We start from the raw sequence: 21,444 nt of genomic DNA on the forward strand, positions 1-21,444 counted from the left end.
TGTTATTTCCCTTATCATCTGGCCCTCTACTCTGCTCTTGTGAGGCCTCACTTGGAGTATTGTGTGCAGTGCTGGTGTCCTCAACATAAAAAGGACATGGAACTGTTGGCACAAGTCCAGAGGAGGGCCACGAGAATGATCATGGGACTGGAGCACATCCCATATGAAGATAGTCTGAGAAAGTTGGGGCTGTTCAGCCTGGAGAAGAGAAGACTGTGCGGAGACCTCATAGCAGCCTTCCAGCATCTGAAGGGGGGCTATAAGGATGCTGGGGAGGGACTCTTCATTAGGAACTGTAGTGATAGGACAAGGGATAATGGGTTAAAACTTAAACAGGGGAAGTTTAGATTGGATATAAAAAGGAAGTTCTTTACTGTAAAAGTGGTGAGGCACTGGAATGTTGGAGAATGGCTTAGAAAGAAAGGGCACAGTGGGTCTAGTGACCCTCTGTATCAAGAAAGTCAGTTTTGATGATTGCGGCCTAGTCTGGTTCAGCGGCCTTGACATCTCTACTGCTACGAGACTGACGTGGCAGTGGAAAAGTACCGACCGCTAATAACCCTAGGTCAAGTTCGGTTGAGGACAAGTATGATAAACAACTTTGAGGAAGTGCCCTCTCAGGAATGAGGATGTTAGCCTGCCGTTAAACCGCAAGTAAACCGCAAGTAGGAGAAGTATATTAATGTAACCTTTAGGCTTGCAGCCTATCAGCAACTGACTAGTAGGCATAAATCATTGTAAGAGTATAAAAGATGGCAAGTTGAATCAATAAACGAAGTCTGCTTATCACTCATATTGAGTCTGATTGCATTCTTCCTCCGCCGATGAAAGATGACACTGCTTGCGGGTCTGGGACTCTGACTCAATAACCACCCGACATTTGGCGCCCGAACAGGGACCCGAAGTCGGTGTCACCACGACGGATCGGCGGACAGGAGCACGGCACCGGGAGCAGCCACCGGTGGGCAAGAGCGACTCAACACTGTTGCGGTGTGTCGACTCCGAGGTCCGGTCCGACTGAAGACCGCCGCTGCCAGGGCTACAGGCTGAGGGGCTGCAGGAACGGGACGTTAGGGTAAGACAGCGCGCTTTATAAAAGATAAGAGGTTATGGATCTAGAAGTAGCCCTAGAAATGTTAGAAGGCTTTTTAGAAAAGAGGGGGGTTGATAAAAGTTGCGTTAAAGCACTAGCGGGACTAGTGGAAACAGGGCGTACACAGGGGTGTTTTAGGAGCTCAGAGGATATATTTGAAGAGGAGGAGTGGCGTAAGCTAGGAGATTATTTGTGGGACAGGGTGATAGATGATGACAAAACAGCAAGGAAACTGATGAAACCTTGGCGTGAAATCATTAACAATATAAAACGTTATAAGATTGAAAAAGGTCTTGCGGCAGTCGCCTCGGCAAAACTGGAGCAGGGGGGGCCTTCCCCATCCTCCACAGCCGACTGTGGCCTCTCTACATTCTCTAGTAGCGCCACGCAGGCTCCGACAGGAGGAGGGGTGATGTTTAGTGGTACACGGATACCTCCAGAGCCATGCTGGCAAAAGGTGCCTGTGAGTAAACACTCAAAGGAGCCAAGACAAGAGACAGATAGTGATACGGAGGATAAAACGGAACCGGTCACGGAATCAGATTCTATTAGGAGGCGAGTGACAGGGACGAATTGGCAGAAGGTTATGGAAGATGCGATAACTGAGGAAGGAACAGGGATACTGTCAAGTTTAGCCTTCCCAGTAATGTTCAATATTAACGAACATGGGGATGTGCACGGGGAGCATAATCCAATTAGTTGGAAAATGTTATCACAATTAAGGCAGACAGTAAATGACGCTGGGCTGCATGGGGAGCCAACGAAGCAGTTCATGAATTATATATGGGGAAGCACGCTATTGTGTCCCGAAGACATTAAGGTAATAATGAGAATGATAATGACGCAGTCGCAGATTTTATTGTGGCAAGCACATTGGCAGCGACTCTGTGAAGCCTCAGTGCAGCAGCCCAGAGGAGATAATGATCCACTGAGGGGGGTCACTGTTGAACAGCTGATGGGGTCAGGACCCTTTATTACGGTTAGAGCACAGCTGGAGATGGGACCGGAGAGGTGCCTAGAAGCAATGAGAACGGCTAGGGCAGCCATAGAGTTAGTTAAAACGACACCCCCGTCCCCATCATATATGAATATTAAACAGGGAAGAGAGGAGCCTTTCTCTGCATTCGTAGACAGATTGACCAGTGCCATAGAACAATCAGATGTTCCCGACTGGATGCATGGGGCACTACTCAGGCAGTGTGTTTTACAGAATGCAAATTCATCAACAAGGAGTGTGCTAGTGACGTTGCCGGTTGATGCGACTATCGAGATGATGTTAGAAAGAATGAGCAGGGTGCCGGTAGGTGCGCAAGCGATGTCAGTAGAGGCGGTGAAAAATCTAGGGAAAGATTTCCTGCAAGCCCAACAGCAAGCCCTCGTAGCACAGCAGCAAGCGACACAACAAGTTTTTGCTGCGTTATCTCCGCTGAGGCCTCCAGATAAAGGCGAGCAACGAAAGGGCTCTTCTGGCAGACGACACAATAAATGTTTTCGCTGTGGCCGTGACGGGCATATTCGGCGAGACTGTCGCGCAGGTCAAGTGTGGTGTGAAAACTGCAAGTCGAGCAACCATAATACCGCAGCCTGTTATCGCTCGGGAAACGGCCAGCAGAGCGCGTAGAGCCGCCGCGCCCAGACAACAGTAGCTGCTCCAGCGCTTCAAACTCCCGTGATGCAGCAACAAGGGCCACCGGACCCGCAAGGCCCTCCTGCCAGCTACAACCAGCTACCAGAGGGAGCCTCGGGCTGGACCTGGCAACAGCAGTAGATATTACCTTGATTGACAGCAAACCACAACGCGTCGCATTGCCAGTTTATGGTCCACTCATCATCAACGGGCAAGCTGTTGGAGCACTATTGTTAGGGCGATCATCTACCGGACTCAAAGGACTAATGATTTTGCCGGGAGTCATCGATGCCGATTACCAGGGACGAATTGACATTGTGATGTACACCTTATTTCCGCCGCTCCATATCCCGGCGGGGAGCCGCGTTGCACAGCTAGTCCCAATAGCACAAGTCACAAAGGGCATGACGTCTCTTAGTAACCAAGAAAGAAATGATCAGGGGTTTGGATCTACAGGGGTAGCGGCTATGCTCACCCTCTCTATGAAAAAGAGGCCAATTGTGACTGCGCAACTATGTGCTCGGAATGAGACTGTGACCCTTGCATTACTTCTCGATACGGGTGCGGACTTGACTATCATAGACAGCAACTATTGGCCCCAGCGCTGGCCCCTCCGATCTTCCACCAGAGGAGTGGAAGGGGTTGGAGGCCATTCATCAGTTCAACAAAGTGTCGATAGAGTCCAGATATACATAGGTGGATGTCAAGCTAACACCTTTGTTACTGTAATGAAATTACCTGAGGGAGTGCAAGGACTCGTTGGTAGAGATGTGCTCGATCAGATGGGAGCAATTCTAACTACCGACCAAGGTCCAAATTTTGGCTGACGGCCACTGCACAATGGGCTTTCCCGATCCCGCTAAAATGGACTACCGATAACCCAGTATGGATCGAACAGTGGCCGTTAAAATTGGAAAGCCTGCAAGCTGCACATCACTTAGTGCAAGAACAGTTCAGTCAGGGACACCTAAAACTTTCTACGAGACCTTGGAATACTCCAATTTTTGTGATCGGGAAAAAATCTGGGAAGTACCGTCTGTTACACGACCTCCGAGCTGTTAACGACCAGATGCAAGCCATGGGGGCGCTACAGCCTGGTCTACCTAATCCTGCAATGCTGCCGGAATCTTGGCACCTTTTGGTGATTGATCTCAAGGACTGCTTCTTTACCATCAGTTTACATCCGCAAGATACCCAGCGTTTTGCTTTTACCTTGCCAGCAATTAATAGGGAAGCGCCTGCTCAGCGCTTCGAATGGACGGTGCTGCCTCAAGGGATGAAGAACAGTCCCACCTTATGTCAGTTGTTTGTCGACAACGCTTTACAACCCATCAGGCAACTATGGAAGGGCGTCTTTATATATCATTATATGGATGATATTTTGTTTGCACAACAGCAGCCATTTGACCAACACCAATTACAGACCTTGCGACAACAGTTAAACTCCAAAGGCCTGGTTGTAGCAGAAGAAAAAATCCAACAGAAAGCGCCGTGGCTTTATCTTGGCTGGAAGATTACGGACTCTCAAATACGTCCTCAAAAGATACAACTTAGGACGGAAATAAAAACCCTCAACGATGCACAGAAATTGTTAGGAGATATCCAGTGGATTCGCCCGGTAGTTGGCATTCCCACCCATCAGCTTGAGGTTCTTCGTCCGCTACTCAAAGGCACAGATCCTGCTGCCAAGGTGGACGTTACAATGGAACAAGCTACTGTAATTCAGACACTTGCTGAACAGATCACAGAACATTTTGTTTCAAGACGCAGTCTTGCTCTCCCCATCGATCTTACTATTTGGCATACTCACCATCAGTTATTAGGCACCTTGACGCAATTTAAAAAGAAAAAGGGGGAGAAAAGCGAGCTTAAGATCTTGGAGTGGGTATTTACAAGTTTGCAGCCAAAAAAGTCGATTCAGCCCAAAGTAGAAAACTTAGCAGAGTTAATTAAAAAGGGCCGAACCAGAATTTTACAAATAACAGGAAAAGAACCACATTCTATACAGTTGCCGATATCCAAGGAGGACATTGACTGGTACCTGCAACACAGCCCAGGGCTACGAGACAGCCTGCTGTCAGAATATTCTCCAATTATCATAGAGCCGGTAAAATCACCCATAGTGCAGTGGATCAGTCGCAATGAGTGGATACGGCGGCCACTAAGGAGTGAGACTCCAGTAAAGGATGCGCTCACGGTCTTTACAGATGCAGGCAAGAGGTCTATGCGAGCAGCAATTACCTGGATGGCTGACGGTGAATGGCACCACCATTTGCTGAATGCTGTCCCTGGGGACTCGCTGCAGACGCTGGAACTTGCCGCAGTAACGTGGGCCGTAGAGTACTGGATTACCGTACCACTCAACGTCGTGACAGATTCACTTTATGTAGCTGGGGTGATGGAAAGGATAGAGGATGCTCGAGTAAAAGAAGTTGCCAATCCCAGACTTAATGAACTTTTTAGACAATTGCAGACTGCACTGAGCCTTCGGTCGGTCCCTTATTCGGTCATACATATAAGGAGCCATATGTGGACAGTGGGGCTAGGGGAAGGAAATGACAAGGCGGATCAATTAGTCATGCATGCAGTACCTTTAAATGACTTTGTAAGGGCCAGGGAAGCGCATAATATATTCCATCAGAATGCACGAGGGTTAAGGTCTCAGTTCAATATCACCATAGAAGAGGCAAAGGGAATTGTGAAAACTTGTCCGCAATGGGCCTGGCCTGGGGGTGGGAGTCAATCCTCGGGGGTTGAAGTCCTGTGAGATATGGCAGATGGATGTTACGCATGTATCTGAGTTTGGAAGGCTAAAATATGTGCACGTTACCATTGATACTTACAGTCATTTTGTATGGGCCACCGCACAGGCGGGAGAAAAGGCTATTCATGTGATACAGCACCTAACGAGCTGTTTTGCAGTCATGGGAGTGCCAAAAGAAATTAAAACGGATAATGGTCCGGCCTATACCAGTGAGAAAATGAGAAAATTCTGTCAACAATGGGGAGTCCGACATGTGACAGGAATCCCACATTCCCCCACAGGGCAGGCCATAGTGGAAAGGATGAACCAAACACTGAAACGTTATTTTGATAAGTTTGTAGATGTAAAGGATGTCCATGAATGGATCTCAAAAACTTTGTTTGTATTGAATTATTTGTGTATATTTGGCCCTGAGGAAGAGCCACCAGTCAGAATACATGCCGGGGTGCGGGAACGACAAAAAGTTCAGATGAAAGTGTTATACAAGGATCCAGAAACTGGACAATGGCAAGGGCCTGTTGAGGTACAATATGTAGGCAGGGGTTATATGTGCGTGCTTACACCAACAGGACCCAAGTGGATTCCGGCCAAGTGGACCCGCGCGGTTCACCTGAATGAACAGCCCGGAAGCAAGACGACGTCATCGGCTGCAGAGTGTATTACGACCTCTGCTGGAACCGATTGAGAGACACTTTGGGGTCCGGTTATCCTATAGAACGGAAGAGGAAGCAGAAACATGCCTAAGTTGGGAACTCAACTCTCTTTGTGATAAGTTTGCCCTGCCGCGATATTGTTTTGCTTGCTTGAAAGAAACGCATCTTGCCTGGGTAAAAATCAACTGTGGGAAGTGTCATAAAAAGTGGTGGGTCTCTCAATACCAGTTGAGGCTACTTAATTGTTGTATAGATTGTAGTTGGGAATTGCAGCACAGTAACAATAACACTCCCCTTAGAGCATTTTTTGTGGAAACTGGAGCTCTCTTCTTATCGGCCTATCCAATAATTGAGAACAGAGAGGATCTAAATTTACGATATCTGAAGTGGCGGGTACAACAACAGCTTAATTGTCTTCAAGCTGCAGCCGCCACCTCAATCTTAGATTCAAGGTGTGGTAAAAATGTGGGCATTCCCACCATGTGACAGGTTAGGCCTAGTGATTGGGATCGCACTTGCCGCCGCTTCCGTTTCGGTTGTGAAAACTAGAGGGACGGAAATTAGGCCAGAACACCTTCCCCAGGCTAACATGTGGGTAACTTGGGCAAAAAGAACCAACACTTCTAGTTTTTGTATGTCCTTAACGGCTGTGTCTGACCCATTTCGCACTTGTTTAATTGGTATGCCTGTTTTAGAGCCTGAAAAATTTGTGGGGTATGTAAGCAACGTCTCCTTAACCAATCTAACTATATTAAGACGGGAAGGAAAAAGGGCTAATGACGCTGATGACTGGTGTCACGGAAATCAGACAGCCTGCCGACAGCCCGGGGCTAATCGACAGGTCTGGTGTGGAGGCTGCACCCTTGGTAATATTGCAAATCGAACCTTGGCTTGGATGTCTGTCCGGCTAATCGAACATCTAAATAAGCCCTTACCATGGGACCCACAAGAATTGCATTTAGCAGGATCTGTAAACAAAACCAGAGATGGCTTGTGCTTTGGCTTTAGTGCTAAGATAACCGACACCCCAATAGGTAAAGTTAGATGTAACTCTACCACGACGGGCACAATATGTGAGCCACTTAAGGCATGGACAGATGTGTCTGGATCAGGTGTCTATGGGATACAAAATGCCTCTGACGCCCAAGCATGGTGTGGAGGGGCAGTGGGATTAGAAGAAAGTTACCGATATGAACTTTTCCCAGACAGGTCATTAGCCCTGCCTAAAGGAATCTTTTTGATCTGTGGTGATCGCGCTTGGCAAGGCATCCCGCGATTCCCACTTGGAGGGCCATGTTATTTGGGAAGGCTTGGCCTCTTAGCGCCTTCAATGGAACAAATCAAGGCAAAAAATAGCACTCGAAGCAAGCGCAGTGTGAACGCTCTGTCAGACACCTGTCAGGATTCAGTAACCTTGATAGGGAAGACAGAAAATTTGTTTGCCAGTATATTTTGTCCTGGCTGCTCGGCAGCAACTGCTAATGCTAACCTACAAAAATTGGCATGCTGGGCTGCCAAGCAAGCTAACCTCACTTCTGAAATTTTAACCGATTTGATGAAGGATGCTAGTAGCAATCGCAAGGCTATATTACAGAATCGCGCCGCTATAGATTTTTTATTGTTAGCACATGGACATGGGTGTGAGGATTTTGATGGAATGTGTTGTTTTAATCTATCTGACCATTCGGAGTCTATCCACGCGAGGATCCGAACCTTGCAACAACGAGTACAATTGCTACAGGAAGATAATGGATTTTTTGGAATCAACCTTGGCAATTGGGGTATAACGGGGTGGCTGAAAGGATTATTAATCGAAGGCATACGCTTTTTAATCATAATTAGCTTAATAGGAATTTGTATTTGTATAGCTTTTAAGTGTATCAAAAGGGGGCTCATGAAGGCATCTGATCAGATTTTGATAGCCCAAAAGGAAAAAGGGGGAATTGCTGGAGAATGGCTTAGAAAGAAAGGGCACAGTGGGTCTAGTGACCCTCTGTATCGAGAAAGTCAGTTTTGATGATTGCGGCCTAGTCTGGTTCAGCGGCCTTGACATCTCTACTGCTACGAGACTGACGTGGTAGTGGAAAAGTACTGACCGCTAATAACCCTAGGTCAAGTTCGGTTGAGGACAAGTATGATAAACAACTTTGAGGAAGTGCCCCCTCAGGAATGAGGATGTTAGCCTGCCGTTAAACCGCAAGTAAACCGCAAGTAGAAGGAGTATATTAATGTAACCTTTAGGCTTGCAGCCTATCAGCAACTGACTAGTAGGCATAAATCATTGTAAGAGTATAAAAGATGGCAAGTTGAATCAATAAACGAAGTCTGCTTATCACTCATATTGAGTCTGATTGCATTCTTCCTCTGCCGATGAAAGATGACACTGCTTGCGGGTCTGGGACTCTGACTCAATAACCACCCGACACTGGAATGGGTTGCCCAGGGAAGTTGTGAACCCTGGCAGTGTTCAAGGCCAGGTTGGACAGAGCCTTGGGTGAGATGGTTTAGTGTGAGGTGTCCCTGCCCATGGCAGGGGGGTTGGAACTAGATGATCTGAAGGTCCTTTCCAACTCTATTCTATGATTCTATCATTAATATTTTTGGTAGCAGTAGTAGTTTTGTACTATACCTTAGTTATTGGACTGTTCTTATCTCAACCCATGGGATTTACATTCTTTCGATTCTTCTCCTCATCCCTCCAGGAGCAGGTGGAAGAAGAAGGGGTGGACTGAACGAGCAGCTCTGTGGTTTTGAGTTACCGGCTGGGGCTAAACCACAATGCATGGGCAGCACAACACTGAGTGCTTGAGAATACTTCAAAGGAACTGAACATGACTGGAGAGGACTAAAGTCTGTCTGTGTGCTAACAGATCATTATGTTTAGCATTTTATCTCAAGCTGTATATAAGCTCTTAGAAAATACCTATGGATTCCTTCCCTTATGGAGAGGGGGTCTCACTATCATGAAATAAACCTTTTGTAATTCTACCCTTGTGTTCCTTTCCTCCTTGTCGTGGTTTAAACCCAGTCAGGTAACTTGTTCATTCACTCCCAGTAAGTGGTGCCGAGCTGACAACAATCGAGGTCCGTGTTCCCCCCCCCCACCGGGGTTCTCCCCCACTCCCGGAGGAACGGGGAAGAGGATCGAAAAAAAGTGCAACTCCCACGGGTTGAGACAAGAACAGTCCAGCAACCAATGTACACAAATCACCACCGCTACTATCAACTACAACGATAAGGGAAAATAACAAGGGAAGAGAATAGGATACCACTGGCCAAGAAGACGAGTTCCACCCGGAAGCCCCCGTGTCCTTCCGGGTAACTCCCAGTCACCCCCCACCCCGGCCATGACGTGCTGTGGTATGGAATACCTCCCTGGCTAGCCCGGGTCAGGCGCCCCATCTCTGCTTCCTCCTGGCTTCCCCTCCTCCCTGGAAGAGCATGAGCCTCACAAAGTCCTTGGTCAGGGTAAACATCACTTAACAACAACTGAAAACATCGACTTCACCAACACTGTTCTCAGGCTGGAAGTCAAAACACAGCACTGCACCAGCTAGCACAAAGGAAAAAAAAACATGACTGCTACTGCTGAACCCAGGACATTATCCACCCCTTATTCCATACCATTCACGTCGTGCTCAGATCCCACATTTTCAATACACCATCGCTCTCCCATATATATACATCCATATACATACAGACCAAGAGGAAAAGATCATTTTCTTAGTGCATGGACCAATCCCTATAATGCTGCCGAGTCCATTCGGTCCATGATGTTCAAAGTTCATTCTCTGTTGGGATGATGGCTGGAGGGAACTCAGGGCCAGTTGCTGGTTGTAAGCGGCAAGGAGAAGCAGACAGGCCAACCCAATATGGGTGATAAGCAACTTCTACTTTATTTGTGACGCAGTTCACACATATATAGGAGTGGTATTCAGCCACTCCTTCTTGGCATAACAGTACTGGTTAGCCCCCACAGCTTCCTCCACATTCTCCTCCTAGGTCCGGTCTCCGGCCACCTGTGGGGGCCACCCCCTGCCTTGCTTGCACAGTCCTCCAGAACTCTATGGTTCTGCTCTTAGAGTCATTCTGCAACAATTCACCCCTTTTTCTTTGTGCAAGCAAGGCATTATAGGTTATTCTGTTCACCTGTTTTATCACACAACTATAAACAAGTCTAATAGCTACGATGATTAACCTAACAATGATACATAAGTGCAATACTTCAAACAACAGTGTTTGACTCAACCTGTAATGCCCCGTGAAGACAACCATCTAGTTATTCTTAGGATATTGCTCATTTACTATTGCTGGGTAAGCTGAGCCAGGGTTCTCAGCTGTTCGTGCATCGAATTAGCATAATCAGAGAGACTCATACAACACATTCCATCAAACTCTTCACATCCATGTCCCTGTTCCAACAACAAAAGGTTCTGCAGTGTTGCATGTCTTACAGAGTCAACATTAAAACAAATCAGGAATTGCCTTCGATGTAGAATTGTCTGCTTAGCAACTCAGCAACCCAGTCTGCTTAGTTGAGCCAAGGCCCCGGCTGAAGCACTTACAGAGATTTGGCATATTATGATTGGATACATGTTTTGAAGACCCTTAGTGACTAACATATAATTGGTTAAACACAGGTGTGAGAACTCAACCTTGAAAGCTTGCCAACAGTCCACAGTTCTCATTAACTTGGTGAATTCCAGCCTCTTATCTTGCTTAAGCTTCTTCGGGCCTCTCATGGCCTTGCTGTATCTTTCAGGACTATTCAAAGTTTATGTACCATATGCATTCTCCCGTGAGAACACTGTCTCCACATCTCCCCCCTTTTGTTTTATCCAGTAACAAGTCGCTACTACAGCAAGGCACACACACATTTACATTAGCAGAGTAACTACTACAGGGTGCAGCAGCATGTTGAAGATGCTGATGGCAGTGAAGGACCAGCCAAAGAAATTTCTTACCAGTGGAATTCTCCCCCCCTCTTAATTTGTTCCATCACCTGCTTTATAAGACTACCATTGTATTAAAATTTTTCTAGCTTTTGCCTTAGCATTTTCTAGCAGCTACTGCAAATTTCCATACTCTAACATCTCTTTTACAAGTGATAAATCTATACAATACAAGGTGCAGTTTCTTATTAGCAACTAGCTAGTAAATACAGGTGGTTTTATACACAAAATCACAACCTCTAATAATAGCTATTTTTCAAGCAGACATATTCAGGATGTTACTTTTCAGTTGCCCCCAAGTGATGTTTTGCAGTTATTTGTTCTTTCTCTTCCTCCATCTCATTCTGCTTGGGGTAATCACAGTCAGCTCCTGTAGCTGAGGCATCAGGTTTATCCATTCGTCTGTCCAGCTCATGGGAAGGCTTGACAAACTTTGCAGGCAGTCACCATGGACCTGTAGGCAGGAGGACACAAATATACCCCCTCCCCCAGGTTATCAGTTCTTCAGAAGTAGACAGGTTAAAGTTAAATGTAACATCATTACTCTCTCTCTCCCCCCTCTTTTTTTTTGTTTGTTTGTTTTTTGTTTGTTTTTTTTTTTTTAGACCCTGCAAAAGCCATCATTACTCCCACTACAGTCCCACGTACAGACCGTGGCACAAGGACCCTGTGGAGACTAACAGCAAACCAGCTCCGAGAAGCATCATTGCAGTGTGAGGTGGCAGGCTCAACCTTAGCAGGCGTCCTCGCAGAGGCTCTGCCTCACCCACATCGTATGAGGCCTGGGCTTTTATACTGACCAAAATGCACACTCATTCCGACACAGGTGGCCAGCCTGTGCTGGAAGAAGTGGCCAGCAGTATCTACAGAGGTCTCCAAGGGTTGATAGAAACCTGGACATACTTATATTTACCAACTTCTAGTACATGAGTATCACAAAGAAACTGTATGGGCTACCCCTGTCAATTGCAAGAAAAAATCATAACATATACAGCTTGAGTATAAGAGGATTTTAACGCATACGTGGTCACTGTTTGTCAGGCCTCCTTAACTATTTTGAGATCAAGAGCTTCCCACTCTTTAGCCCCCTGCTGTGTAGTAAACACAGGATATGCAAAGATGCCCATTGCAGAAAATTCCCCAGTAATGTTCGCATCTTTGGTTACCCATTGTTACAACTGAGCGTCTCCAGGGCCACTAAGTCTGAGCAGACCGACCCGGGAGACAAAGAGTCAGGGTCTGGAAGCAGAGGATATAAATCTGGCTCGGATTCAGGGGATTCGGGGGCTGATCCTGCGCCGAACTCGGGGTCTCCGTTGCTCGCAGCTGTGTCCTTCTTATCAGGTGTATCTCGTTCGGTATGTAGCCATCTGCAGACCTGGCTCCTCTGTGACTGAGTTAAAAATTTTTTCACTCTAGAGCGTAGTGGGTTGGAGAGGCTCGCGGTTCCTTTAAATCTCCCGCTAGCGCATGAACTCTATTTTCTACTGCGTGCTTCACAGTGGCGCCGCAATCGATCCGGCGCCGAGGCACCGTCCTCTTTCTTTCGGATTTCTCGACATTTATCATGCATATACCTTCTAATATACTTTCTCTGTCCTTTTCAAAGTCCCTACTTTCGGAACTGGGGTGGTGGGGGAGCAGGGGGTTACACCTCCTCCGCGGCACCTTCTGATGGGGGGGAGAAAACGAAAAGGGGGGGTGCGGGGTGCGGGGTAGGCGGTGGGAAACCTTGTGCTCCCGCGAGTTGGGGGAAACGAGTGGTAATCTTCCCCCGGTTTCAACCGACCGGGGACGTCTGTTCCTAGTTTCTCCGTTGCTACCGCGGCAGTTTTCTTTTCTGCCTTGTATCTTTTTATACAGTTCATTACTTCCCTCCGTGGTTTAAACCCAGTCAGGTAACTTGTTCACTCACTCCCAGTGAGTGGTGCCGAGCTGACAACAATCGAGGTCCGTGTCCCCCCCCCCCACCGGGGTTCTCCCCCACTCCCGGAGGAACGGGGAGGAGGATCGAAAGAGTGCAACTCCCACGGGTTGAGACAAGAACAGTCCAGCAACCAATGTACACAAATCACCACCGCTACTTTCAACTACAACAATGATAAGGGAAAATAACAAGGGAAGAGAATACGATACCACCGGCCAAGAAGACGAGTTCCACCCGGAAGCCCCCGTGTCCTTCCGGGTAACTCCCAGTCACCCCCCACCCCGGCCATGACATGCTGTGGTATGGAATACCTCCCTGGCTAGCCCGAGTCAGGCGCCCCATCTCTGCTTCCTCCCGGCTTCCCCTCCTCCCTGGCAGAGCATGTGCCTCACAAAGTCCTTGGTCAGAGTAAACATCACTTAGCAACAACTGAAAACATTGACTTCACCAACACTGTTCTCAGGCTGGAAGTCAAAACACAGCACTGCACCAGCTAGCACAAAGGAAAAAAAAACAAACATGACTGCTACTGCTGAACCCAGGACATTATCCACCCCTTATTCCATACCATTCACGTCGTGCTCAGATCCCACATTTTCAGTACACCATCGCTCTCCCATATATATACATCCATATACATACAGACCAAGAGGAAAAGATCATTTTCTTAGTGCATGGACCAATCCCTATAATGCTGCCGAGTCCATTCGGTCCATGATGTTCAAAGTTCATTCTCTGTTGGGATGATGGCTGGAGGGAAGTCAGGGCCAGTCGCTGGTGACCTGGAGACATCTAGTTGATGGGCTATAAAAGCATTACACAGCAGGCAACAGCATACAATTGAGTTCACTGGCTGTTTTCCCCTAAAATCAAATCCCCTTGAGGTATACATCGGACTTCCCCATCTTCCTGCATTACCCACCAAGTTTATCCAGGTCCCTGAGCAAAAGCAATCCCATGAGTGGGTTTGCCTTTACCTGAAGCAGGAATTACCCAGACTGTCTTCCCCAGCAAATTCTTCATATGCACCACGGGAACTTTGTCCCCCTCTACAATATGTAAAAGTTCTGACTGGGCTGGGCTGGCCCTGTTGGCAGATCCTCTGGTGTTGACCAACCAGGTGGCCTTTGGTAAGTGTGTATCCCAGTGCTTGAAAGTTCCCCCACCCATTGCTCTCAGTGTAGTTTTTAACAGCCCATTGTACCATTCGATTTTCCCAGAGGCTGGTGCATGGTAGGGGATGTGATATGCCCACTCAATGCCATGCTCTTTGGCCCAAATATCTCTAAGGTTATTTCGGAAATGAGTCCCATTGTCTGACTCAATTCTCTCTGGGGTGCCGTGTGGCCACAAAATCTGTTTCTCAAGGCCCAGGATAGTGTTCCGGGCAGTGGCATGGGGCACAGCGTATGTTTCCAGCCACCCGGTGGTTGCTTCCACCATGGTAAGCACATGGCGCTGGCCTTGGCGGGGGTTGGTGGCAGTGTGATATAGTCAATCTGCCAGGCCTCCCCATATTTATACTTCAACCATCGTCCTCCATACCAAAGAGGCTTTAACCGCTTGGCTTGTTTTATAGCAGCACATGTTTCACACTCATGAATAACCTGGGCAATAGTGTCCATTGTTAAGTCCACCCCTCATCACAGCCCCATCTATATGTTGCATCTCTGCCCTGATGGCCTGAAGTGTCATGGGCCCACCGGGCCAAAAATAATTCACCTTTATGTTGCCAATCTAAGTCCATCTGAGCCACTTCAATCTTAGCCGCTTTATCCACTTGTTGGTTGTTCTGGTGTTCCTCAGTGGCCCGACTCTTGGGTACATGGGCATCTACATGACGTGCCTTCATCACCAGGTTCTGCACCCTGGCAGCAATATCTTTCCACAGTGCAGCAGCCCAGATGGGTTTACCTCTGCGTTGCCAGTTGCTCTGCTTCCATTGCTTCAACCACCCCCACAGGGCATTTGCCACCATCCATGAGTCAGTATAGAGATAAAGTACTGGCCACTTTTCTCGTTCAGCAATGTCCAGGGCCAGCTGGATGGCTTTCACCTCGGCAAATTGACTCGATTCACCCTCTCCGTCAGCAGTTTCCGCAACTTGTCATCCAGGACTCCATACAGCTGCCTTCCATCTCCGATGCTTTCCCACAATACGGCAAGAGCCATCAGTAAACAAGGCATACTGCTTTTCACTTTCTGACAGTTTATTATATCATGGGGCCTCTTCAGCGCGCATCACCTCCTCCTCTGGTGACATTCCGAAATCTTTGCCCTCTGGGCAGTACATGATGTCTTCTAGAATGCCTGGACGACTGGGATTTCCTATTCGAGTTCGTTGTGTAATTAGTGCAGCCCATTTACTCCATGTAGCATCAGTTGCATGATGTGTAGAGGAGACCCTGCCTTTAAACATCCAGCCCAGCATGGGCAGCCGGGGTGCCAGGAGGAGCTGTGCTTCAGTGCCAATCACTTCCGAAGCAGCTCGAACCCCTTCATAGGCTGCCAGTATCTCTTTCTCAGTTGGGGTATAGCTGGCCTCAGATCCTTTGTATCCCCGACTCCAAAAGCCGAGGGGTCGACCTCGAGTCTCCCCTGGAGCTTTCTGCCAGAGGCTCCAGGTAGGACCGTTCTCCCCAGCTGCAGTGTACAGCACATTTTTTACATCTGGTCCGGTCCGGACTGGTCCAAGTGCTACTGCATGAACTATCTCGCGTTTAATTTGCTCAAAGGCTTGTTGCTGCTCAGGGCCCCATTTAAAATCATTTTTCTTCCGGGTCACATGATAGAGAGGGCTTACAATTGAACTGTAATTTGGGATGTGCATTCTCCAGAACCCCACTGCACCCAAGAAAGCTTGCGTTTCTTTCTTATTAGTTGGTGGAGACATTGCTGTTATCTTGTTGATCACATCTGTGGGGATCTGTCTACATCCATATTGCCATTTTATTCCCAAAAATTGAATCTCCTGTGCAGGTCCCTTGACCTTACTCCGTTTTATGGCAAAACCGGCTTTCAGCAGGATTTGGATTATTTTCCTCCCTTTCTCAAAGACTTCTTCCGCTGTATCGCCCCACACAATAATGTCATCAATGTATTGCAGGTGTTCTGGAGCTTGCCCCTGTTCCAGTGCAGTCTGGATCAGTCCATGGCAAATGGTAGGGCTGTGTTTCCACCCCTGGGGCAGTCGGTTCCAAGTGAACTGGACACCCCTCCAAGTAAAAGCAAACTGTGGCCTGCACTCTGCTGCCAAAGGAATGGAGAAAAATGCATTGGCAATATCAATCGTGGCATACCACTTGGCTGCCTTTGACTCTAGTTCATACTGAAGTTCTAGCATGTCCGGTACGGCAGCACTCAATGGTGGTGTGACTTCATTCAGGCCACGATAGTCTACTGTTAGTCTCCATTCTCCATTAGACTTTCGCACTGGCCATATGGGGCTATTGAAGGGTGAGCGGGTCCTGCTGATCACCCCCTGACTCTCCAGTCTACGGATCAGCTGATGGATGGGAATCAGGGAGTCTCGGTTGGTGCGATATTGCCGCCGGTGCACTGTTGTGGTCGCAATTGGCACTTGTTGTTCTTCAACTTTCAGCAACCCCACAGCAGAGGGATCTTCTGAGAGACCAGGCAAGGTGGACAGCTGCTCAATTTCCTCAGTCTCCAAAGCAGCAATACCAAAAGCCCACCGGTACCCTTTTGGGTCTTTGAAGTACCCTCTCTTGAGGTAGTCTATGCCGAGGATGCATGGAGCCTCTGGACCAGTCACAATAGGGTGCTTTTGCCACTCCCTCCCAGTCAGGCTGATTTCAGCCTCCAGCACAGTCAACTCTTGGGATCCTCCTGTCACTCCAGAAATATAGATGGGTTCCACCCCTTGACAGCTTGATGGCATCAGGGTACACTGTGCACCGGTATCTACTAGAGCCTTATACTTCTGTGGGACTGATGTGCCAGGCCATCTGATCCACACAGTCCAGTAAATCCGATTGTCCCCTACCTCCACCTGGCTGGAGGCAGGGCCCCTCTAATGGTCGTAACAGCATTGGACACTTAAGTCGTGTTGAAAGGGATTATTCTTCATTATCACAGGAGCTGGAGTAAAATCAGCTCTTCCACTCCATCTGGGAAACTGCTCACCGGAGACTGAAGCCGTAGCTCTCATGGGACGATCAGTCTTGGCCCTTGCTCCCCTCTTCAGTTCACTCACCCGTTCCTCCAAAGCTGAAGTAGGTTTTCCATCCCACTTTGTCATGTCTTCTCCGTGATCCAGCAGGTAAAACCATAGGGTACCCCGTGGCGTATACCTTCTGTATCTCCTCTCTCGAACAATAGGACGCCTTTTGTTAATAGCTGAGACGTGTGTTGGTACACGTGAGGAGCTGGATAAATCAGATACATCGTCCCTCAATTTTTCGAGGTCCTGGGACAGTTTTTTCACAGCTGAGATGATGGAAGGGGTGAGATTGTCTTCGAACTCTCGGAGTTTATGAACCATTTCATCCACTGTTAGTGGTACTATGTCATTCCAGGTCACTGTTGCCAAGGAATGGGCATATGATGACGGCGCATTCCGTGTCAGTTTTCGCCACATGGGTCGTGTACATTCAACTTCATCTGGATCTATAGGTGTATCCCCGTTATTCGGCTTGATGTGATAGATCATCTCTACGATGGCTGATTCCCTCAGAGACTGGATGCCTTTGTCTATAGTAGTCCACTTGGCCGAACGACTCGTAACATCGTCCTTGTATGGAAACCTTTCTTTCACAGCTGCCAAGAACCTCCTCCAAAGGCTGAGGGACTTTTTCTCTCTTGCAATTGCTTTGTCAATTCCCCCTTCTCTAGCAAGTGATCCCAGCTGCTTGGCTTCTGTACCTTCTAGTTCGTGACCATCGGCCCCATTGTCCCAGCACTGGAGTAACCAGGTGATGATGTGCTCCCCTGGTTGACGGGTAAAATCTTTTCGCATATTCCGCAGCTCGGTTGAGGTCCGAGGTCGAGAAGTTACCTCTTCTTCTTCTTCTTCATCATGTGATGATGACTCCTGATCGGATTCTGGACCGGGTGGTGAATTCATTGGTTCTTCATCTCGCTTCACCCTTTTTGCCTCCTTTTTGCTTGTTCTCTTACGTACAGGGGCAACTGATATTGGTACGAATTGGTCCTCTGGTTTGGCTGCAGTGATTATCACTGTGGTTTGAGTAGCGACTGTACTTGTTGCTGGGGGTGGTGTAGCTACCGTGCTTGGAGCTGGGGTAACCGCGCTGTCTGTTGCAGTTGAAGTTTGAGCAGCTGCTGTACTTGCCACTGGGGTAGCTGCGCAGTTCATTGCAGCCAAAGTTTGAGTAGCGACTGTCGCTTTGCCCTCAAATCCGCCGACATTCTTTTCCTTTTGAAGGTGCTGGATAGTGTTGAACAAGGCCCTGTAAGCATAGGCCAAGCCCCAGCACGTTGCCGTGATTTGTCCATCTCTGGTATGGCCAGAATGACCACACACCTCATTTAAGTGTTTTACTAATTCTTCTGGATTTTGCAGTTGTTCGGTAGTGAAATTCCAAAGTACTGGAGGGGCCCACTGACCTAGATACTTGCCCATACTATCCCACACACCCTTCCACTCATGGCTGTCCAGCCTCAGGGAAAATCTCTCGGTCCTCCTACATCGTCGTTTGACCCCAGACAAGACCCAAACCTGAATCTGCTTAACTCTTGAAATCAGTAGTGGGCAAAACACACTCTGTATGCGTGTTAGCATGGTGATTCCCATCACCATCAGCAAACAAGTCTCAACAGCATTAAAAGGCCATTCAAAAAATTCAAAACTCTCAAATGTAAATGGCCTGGGGGGACGACTAGGAGGGTAAAAGGATGTCTCCTTCACAGGTTGAGCACCTGAGGAGGAGAAAAAAGATGTGTAATTGCTAAGCACCTCCATCATATACCTCCCAAAGTATAAAGGTGGTGACCACACTGGGAACATAAGCCAGATCAGTTTCATGATCTATGATTCTATTGTATTACAAGTCATTACCATAAAGTACAATGGGATAAAAACCTTAGCCCAAGCCCCACACTTGAAAAACACTAATACAGCCAATACCGGATGGACGTAAGATATGATATACTGAAACTGTGAGATCAAGAGGAAAAACCTTGAGAGCCAATAAATCAGCATTGTGACGAGTGACTATCAATCCAGTCAGATCTGTTCTTATCTCAACCCCTCGTGCCCCACGTTGGGCGCCAAAAAGAACTGTCGTGGTTTAAACCCAGTCAGGTAACTTGTTCACTCACTCCCAGTGAGTGGTGCCGAGCTGACAACAATCGAGGTCCGTGTCCGTCTCCCCGCCCCCCCCTGCACCGGAGGAACGGGGAGGAGGATCGAGAGAGTGCAACTCCTACGGGTTGAGACAAGAACAGTCCAGCAACAAATCACCACCGCTACTATCAGCTAAAACAATGATAAGGGAAAATAACAAGGGAAGAGAATATGATACCACCGGCCAAGAAAGCGAGTTCCACCCGGAAGCCCCTGTCCTTCCGGGTAACTCCCAGTTACCCCCCACCCCGGCCATGACGTGCTGTGGTATGGAATACCTCCCCGGCTAGCCCGGGTCAGGCGCCCCATCTCTGCGTCCTCACAGCTTCCCCTCCTCCCTGGCAGAGCATGAGCCTCACAGAGTCCTTGGTCAGGGTAAACATCACTTAGCAACAACCGACAACATCGGCTTCACCAACACTGTTCTCAAGCTAGAAGTCAAAACACAGCACTGCACCAGTTAACACAAAGGAAAAACATGACTGCTACTGCTGAACCCAGGACAGGTGGCCTACTCCTAAAGGGAAAGGATGGTATTGGTTATGTGGAGAAAATCCTTATAAGACTCTCCCCCCCCCAACTGGAAAGGGGCATGCACCTTAGGTGCTGTAATACCCTTTTTTAACCAGCCTGTCTAAAGTGGTATTACAAAACCGAATGGCTCTAGACATGTTATTGGCATCACAAGGAGGGGTTTGTTCCATAATCAATGAAAGCTGTTGTTCCTATATAGACCAAAGTGGCAGAATCGAAACATATCTGGAGGAAATTTGGTAACAAACTAAGATATTTCACGAAATGGCCATGGATGACACCTCCTGGGGTTTTAAAGAAATATGGAAAAAGTTGACTTCATGGTTACCCAATCTCTCCTGGTTGAGGCAACTGGCTGCAGGAATATTGATGTTAATTATTTTAATATTGATTGCTTGTGGTATGATACAATGTTCCCTCTGGTGTTGTAAATGGTCCATGATTGGAAAAGTAATGAAATTAAGCACCAATTGGTTATTTCAAAAAGAATTTTGACGGTGATGGTGATGGTAATGGTAATGGTAATATACAAAATGTTGCAAAAGAATTTGCAAAAGGACAGAAAAAGGGGGGAATTGAGACAAGGCAGCACAAAATCACAAAATGGAATATATAAACCCGTAGAATTAGTTTTAAATAATGTTAAGTTTGATGGCTTTGTAACAGTAGCAATGGAAAATTACTGAGGTGCATGACACATAGAAAAAAAAAATAGAGTACAGCTAGAGAACATACTGAGAATTCTCACAAGATAAATCGTTATAGTTGTGACTATGTATGTATGCCCAGTGGCTCTAAAAGGACGGGTTGTGTGGCAATTGGGGGGCACATGTTAGGAGGAGCTATCCCCCGTGTCTCCCGGCACCATAATAAAGAATACCTGCTTGTCAGCCTGAAAACTTTGTTGGCAAGTGTGTTCCTGGAGTTTTCTCCGAAGCATAATGTTGATGTTTATTCTGACCAAAGACTTTGTGAGTCTCATGCTCTGCCAGGGAGGAGGGGAAGCCGGGAGGAAGCAGAGACAGGACACCTGACCCAAACTAGCCAAAGAAGTATTCCATACCACACCACGTCATGCCCGGGATGTAACTGGGAGTTACCCGGAAGGGCACTCTCTGCTCGGTCGGGCTCGTTTTCAGCGGGTGGTATCGTATTCTCTTCCCTTTTTATTTCTATCATCGTTATTATTAATAGTGGTAGCAGTAGTGGTTTGTATTATACCTTAGTTACTGGACTGTTCTTATCTCAACCCGTGGGAGTTACATTCTTTTGATTCTCCTCCCCATCCCTTTGGGGCGGGGGGGGGGGGGGAGGCCTGGACTGCGTGGCTGATTTGCCGACAGAGTTTAAACCATGACAGTTCTTTTTGGCACCCAACGCAGGGCCCAAGGTGTTGAGATAACAACAGATCTGACTAGAGTGTTTCTAATCGTGTTTGTGATAAGCATTCATTGTTTTGGATTAATAGTCACTCGACACAATGCTGATTTATTCGCTCTCAAAGTTGTTTCTCTTGATCTCAGTTTCAGTATATAGTACCTTACTTAGAGCTGGTATTTGCTGTGT

General features: G+C 47.6%; 1 long non-coding RNA gene across 1 annotated transcript in view; it reads left to right on the top strand.

Moving 5' to 3' along the window:
• LOC133276341 (uncharacterized) overlaps nt 1-19,920 on the top strand; it is a 42,222-nt gene extending 22,302 nt beyond the window's left edge. The window contains exon 3 of the long non-coding RNA XR_009745830.1: nt 19,851-19,920. This is a non-coding gene — a long non-coding RNA (uncharacterized LOC133276341). The remainder of the gene's footprint in view (nt 1-19,850) is intronic.
• Nucleotides 19,921-21,444: the final 1,524 nt, after the last annotated feature.

This window comes from Pezoporus flaviventris, unplaced genomic scaffold (genome assembly GCF_033815535.1).
Source record: "Pezoporus flaviventris isolate CSIRO_AGI_PZ_B2104156 unplaced genomic scaffold, CSIRO_AGI_Pfla_v1 ptg000044l, whole genome shotgun sequence".
Classification (NCBI taxonomy): Eukaryota; Metazoa; Chordata; class Aves; order Psittaciformes; family Psittacidae; genus Pezoporus; species Pezoporus flaviventris.